A 6,563-nucleotide genomic window follows, 5' to 3' on the forward strand; every position below is an offset into this window, starting at 1 on the left:
CACCATTAACATGTTGAAACTCTGTGGCTCCAGTGTTGCTAGAAGCCAGAATACTTTCACGTGCCATACATAGTGGACTCCACTGAAAATTTCTAGCACTGCTTCCATCTTGATTCTCAGTTTGTATTGCATGAACATTCTCAATTTGCGGCATTGGGGCCTCGTTTAGTTGGAACGGCTTATGCCCGTTATGGTGCACTGTGGATGTTTCTGATCCTACATTCTGCTTCCTTTTCCTTGCCCTGGAAGCAGCATGTTTGAAGATGGTAGTCATAGTTTCATACTTCCCCTCTGCAGCCCCCTTTGCAACAAGGGCAGCATCCTTGTAGCACTCCATTTCACAGCACCTTAGCAAGTACAAACAGACACACCGAACGATGGATTAGGAAAAAGATATTTGACCTCAGAGCACTCCAATGTTATCCACCAATCAGCGCTGAGCACGTCAGCATACAATAACCTTCAAAAGCCATAACCAAAAGGAAATAAATGCTACTTAAAATCATAAAATAATTATAGATATAGAAACTTTTTTGTACAAAGAGAACCCTACACAGAAGTAAAACCATCCTAGCATGCAATGCGCTAGGCGCCAAATCAAAGTTATAGTAGCTTATCATAGATAATCATGACTAGAATTGTAACCATGGATAACTCAAAATATTTCTTTACTGGAAAGATGCAGAACACGCCAAAATATGAGTGTTAAAAGGCCAATTAAAGATAACAGAACTTAACATACATACGTAGAACCCTAAAATTACTGAATTATATCTACACAGTACTCGGCCACTACCTTAGCATTCAATGGGTGGCCCGCAGAAATATATGAAACATACAAGATCGTCTGCAGATACATAAATTTATTATAAATAACTGTCCCAACATCACCGGAATTATTAACTAGTCAAACATGGCCCTACTCTGGGTTGGATGGGGTGCGAATATCGAAAGAATACATGACAAGTTGGACATGACGAAACTTCGCATGAAATACAACCATACCTTACACTGGGATTGCAGACTTTCAAACACTGCTCTAGCAAAATATGGGAGGCGTGCCAAAATATGAGGGACACAAGAGAAATTCACGTTATGGTAAACATCCTAGGCATGACTGGAATTACACAACCATAGAACTCAAAACTTCAAAGAAAACGCAATGGTGATGGCACACAGTCAAAATATGATGGATACAAGACTAACTGAAGATAGATAAATATGCAGATCATGTATATCGTAACCTAACATAAATAAGTACAACCGTGGAAGCACTGGATCCATATCTACACAGGAATGCGTTTTTGGATGAAGCTTGCTCAGGCCATGGTGGGGGTGCAATAATAGATTTCAAATCAATTCATACAATATTCATGAAGGTAATTCTGCTATTTTTGATGATTGATGGCGCAATGGGATCTTTCCTAGCTTACCAGCGGAGAGCACGACATGCTTGGATTTGGAGGGAGGGGGCAGAAAGGGTGAGCGCTGCAAGCGGGCCGGGGAAGAGAGCGGGGGAGGAAGGGAGGGACGGCAGTGCTGCAAGCACGAGATTTGATCCAGGGAGATCAAGAGTATTGGATAGAGATAGATAGCACATGGCAGGGGAGGGGGAAGATAGCAGGCAGCAGGAACCACCCAGGACAAGGATCGATCGGCTTAGATTATACCCGACCGTTTCCATTTCCGTCATCTGTCAGCGGGTGTCGCTCGTGTTCCTCGGCTGCATGCAGGCCCACTGGTCCACGTGGTGCATTGCAGGGCAGCATGGAGGATCTCTTTTCTCGGATGCGCTTAGCCTGGTATATTAGCGACCCAAGTGAGAGCACAAAGTCAAACCGCTACCAGGGCAGACAAATATGCTGCCATGGCAGGGATTCCAGCCACGGGTACCAATCGGCGTCAGGACCGCGTCATCATAAGGATAGCGAGGATAGTCCACGTCAGCAGGAGATACGTGGGTCCGTCCGGAGCAGGTCAATGCTAGGCTAGGCGACGACGCCCCCAAGAGGACGATGGCACGAAGCGGCGCCTCGTCTAGCCTGAGAGGTCGGACAAGGGTTTTTACACCGAAGCAAAGCCAGTGTGATGGAACCGGCAAGCACCGCCCACAGGAGGGAACCGACACCCACAAGCGTCGTCAACGCCGGCGCGGAAACGCTGAGCTTTCGCTCAGGCCCTCACACATGCCACAAACAGAGCCAAGGTTGCCGACCCAGCCCGCGAAGTGAGGGGCTGCCGCCGCCACCGCATGGCCTCCAGATCCATAACTGGAGCCACCACCGCTGAAGCTGCGATGACACAGGTATCACCCTCCACCCCTCCCCTTATTACCCACATAGCCATGGGGCGACAGAGAGACGCCAGCACCGTTGCAACGCTGCTTGCCGACAAGCATACCATACACCTCCAACATCCAAGAACAACCCACCACAGCCGCCACAAAGCCGGCACCTTGCGAGACCACACAAGCGGGAAATAGAAGTGTCATAACACAAAGGCGACCAGGATCGACTGATACAAAATAAATGGTGACCATTTGAAAAAGTGCTCCTTACATTTTCAAAGAAATATTCACCAAATGTTCATAATATATAAAAATGTACATAGATTTATAAAAGCTTCATGACATTTGAAAATAGATTCCTACCATTTAGTAATAAATTTTCACAAGTTCAAAATTATTCATGAATTTTTTTTGAAGTGTTTATGAAATGTAAAAGAACATTTCGTGCAGTTTTGGAAAAAATGCTCCTGAAGGGTTGGATAGCATGATATTATGCATGGGCGGATCCAATGGGGGTTCCATGGGTGCCATGGCACCCCGCAAAAATGCAAAGTATATTTACTATATAGTGGTTGGGCTAATTTACGTGTACTACCAGTGTTTAAATACGTGGGTATTGTGCCTAGCACTTCCTGTCGTGTTGTTCTAGATCCACCACCGATATTATGTACGGCATGAACTAGCAAAACATGCAATTAGTGTAGTGCATGAACTATTAATTTTCATCATGTATTATTTGAGCACACACCTCATGATACAAATAATGTAGAGCACACACATGGTTCTTCCTTACGTCTTTCTGAAACCGGATCTTGAGCCATTCAGAAAGCTTATTCTGAGATTAAATGGAGACATCAAAATAGATTTCTAATAAACACATAACAGTGACTCATACCGTGTTTGTCACCATTATTTGAAGCCCACTTGATTATTCTGAAAAGATTTCCTGACATGATCCTTATCAAAATCATTAAATTAAGGATCAATAATAACACAAGTTGATGGTTGATCATCTTCATTTCCAACATCTTTGTTACTATCAGAACCGTTCACTTCACGAGGTCTCTTTAATACTTGTCTTCTTCACCTTCTCAGCAAACTGGTCTTCACATTCTTGTGCCTTAGGTATGGTCTTGGTTAGGTTGATGCGGGTAGGAGGTTACACTGCAGATGTTGCTGATAAAAAAATTGCTTGTTTTTCTTGCCCTGGAAGCAGCAGGTTTTACTCCAGGAATTGCACTTTGCTTTACTTGATCCAGATGTCATCTCCTGCTTTATACCTAATTTCCTCATCTGGTCATACAATTCCCCTTTGGCTTCATCCAACAACATGGTCCATGCTTATTCAACCATTTAAAGAGCAATCGGAGAACAAATTGAATTTTATATGACATGTCGAACACTTTTAGAAACATGCTGAATATTTTTATATACACAATGAGCATTTTTAATATAATTGCACGCACATTGATTTTTTGAATGAAATCCTTATAGAGTCGATTGTTAATAAAACGTTTGATTGATTTTTATATGGGAAATAGTGGTTTGATTTATAGAATACAACTCTATATCACAAATAAAATCAAAATAATAAGTATACAATGTTAGCCATTTGGTTTTGTTTAATGTCGATACAAAACCCTTAAATCACTAATTCGAAACAAACTTATAAAAATCTAATTAATTAGGTGGATAAATAATTCAACTCTGTTCAAAAACATCATAAATCAAAAATGGAAGCAAGCAAATTTATTTTAATACAAACTCCAAATAGTGTCCATAAAGAGCTAAAAGCAAGGGAATAAAATTCCCGTTCAACTATATATACTTGCAATCACCGGCGATCCTAATATCTTTCTCCAAGAATTGTCCACAAACTGATCATTTCTCCACGAATTTCGCATATAAATAAGCAACCAGATTCTATTGAACATAAAACAAACAGTCTGGAGGTCATTACCAACATATGGTATCAAAAGAGATGGGTCTCTACTGGAGGAAGAGGGGTAAGGTAGAGAGCTGAATCCCTCCTCTTCGTTGTTGTAGGATATAGATCAGTGGAAGACGCTGCAACCGAGCCAATGGAGGGTCAGACTGGATGAGGAATTGGAATGTTACCTAAAATCATCAACCGGTTGCAGATATACAATTTTTTTTCGGACGCAGAATTCTGCCAACATAGTTAACTAATAACTACATAGAGTTCGAACACTGCCCTGGCATGAAATGCACATGGCGCCAAATCGAAGTTACAAGAGCTTATTATAAATAACCAAGCCATGATCGCAAGACTGGAATTATATTATAGCCACACAAAACTAAAAATATCGCCTGATACAGAACACGCCAAACACACGATGTGTACAAGGCCAATTTTAAATGAAGGAACCTAACATAAATAGATACAATCGCATAATTACTGGATCTGTTATACCACTATCTTAATATCACATGGTATAAACCATCAATATTCAGATTTACTTCTGTACTGAATCTGCAACAATTAACAGAAAGCATCATATGGAGGCATTCTCTCTTTGGTGTTTACTATCCATATATCAACAATGTAAATATAATTGCAGACTTTAAGAAGGATGCTTGCAGTCATACAATATAAGTTTGGCTACTAATACATAGAGAAGTATAAAATTATTCATGTAAAAAATTACCATGTTATACATTCAGGGTATTCTTCAATAACATTATTTAGTATGGACAAATATGTGTACTTCAAAAAATCTAAAATGACAAATACATACATAGGGACTCTAGGTGCGCATTTGCGTGCTTCCACCCGCAGGTTATACCTTAAGCAAGGAATGAAAAATCAGGTTCATGTATATATACTCGCAATCACTGGAGGTACTAATATTTTGTTCAAACATGATTATTTATGGAGGCAGATCTTATGGTATCGCCTCTGTGATTATTTATGATTGATGGCGCATACATCCTAGATCTATTGCAAACATGGATCTTTCCTAGCTACTAGTGGGAGCACGGGCTGGAGGGAGGGGGTAGAAAGGATGAGCGAGGTGCGCTGCAACTGCAAGTGGGGGGGGGGGGCACTGAAAGCAAGAGAATTATCACAGATCTGATCTAATCACAGGGCGGGGGAGATGATAATTGAGCAGCAAGTTTCTCTGTCAGTAGTTTCTATTTCCGTCAGTCAGCAGGTGTCTCTTGTGTTCCTCGACTGCATGCAGGCCCACTGGTCCATGCGGTGCATTGTAGGGCGGCATGGAGGATCTCTTTTCTTGGATGCGCCTGTCCTCTTAGCAACCCAAGTGAGCGACAATGTCAACCCATGGGATTCCAGCCCAGCCACGGGAACCATTAGCATCGAGACCGCGTCATCATCAGCATGTTTGAAGATGGTAGTCATAGTTATAAACTTCCTCTCCGCAGCCTCCTTTGGAAAAAGGGCCGCATCCTTGTTGCTCTCCATTTCACAGCACCTCAGCAAGTACAAACAGACACATCGAACAATGGATTAGAAAAAAGATATTGTACCTCAGAGCACTCCAATGTTATCCACCAATCAGCGCCGAGCACGTCACCATACAATAACCTTCAAAAGACAAAACCAAAAGGAAATAAATGTTACCTAAAATCATCACAAAATTATAGATATAGAAACTTTTTTATACAAAGAGAACCCTGCATAGAACTAAAATCTACCCTAGCACGCAATGCGCTTGGCGCCAAATCAAAGTTATAGTAGCTTATCATAAATAATCATGCCACATCATGACCAGAAATGTAACTGTGGATAAATCAAAAAAATTCTTACTGGAAAGATGCAGAAGACATCAAACTATGAGTGATAAAAGACCCAATTAAATATAATAGAACTTAAGATACATACATAAATACAACCCTAAAATTACTAAATTATATCTACACAGTACTCGGCCACTACCTTGGCATTCAATAGGTGCCGCGTGGAAATATGAAACATACTAGATCATCTGCAAATACATGAATTTATTATAAATAACTGTCCCAACATCACCAGAATTATTAACTACTCAAACATGGCCCTACTGTGGGTTGGATGGGGTGTGAATATAGGAAGAATACATGACAAGTTGGACATGCCAAAACTTAGCATGAAATACAACCATCCCTTGCACTGAGAATGCGTACTTTCAAACATTGCACCAGCAAAATATGGGAGGCGTGCTAAGATATGATGGATACAAGAGCAATTCATGTTATGACAAATATCCTAGGCATGACTGGGATTAGACAACCATAGAACTCAAAACTTCAT

The sequence above is a fragment of the Triticum aestivum genome, chromosome 1B, assembly GCF_018294505.1.
Source record: "Triticum aestivum cultivar Chinese Spring chromosome 1B, IWGSC CS RefSeq v2.1, whole genome shotgun sequence".
In the NCBI taxonomy this organism is placed as follows: Eukaryota; Viridiplantae; Streptophyta; class Magnoliopsida; order Poales; family Poaceae; genus Triticum; species Triticum aestivum.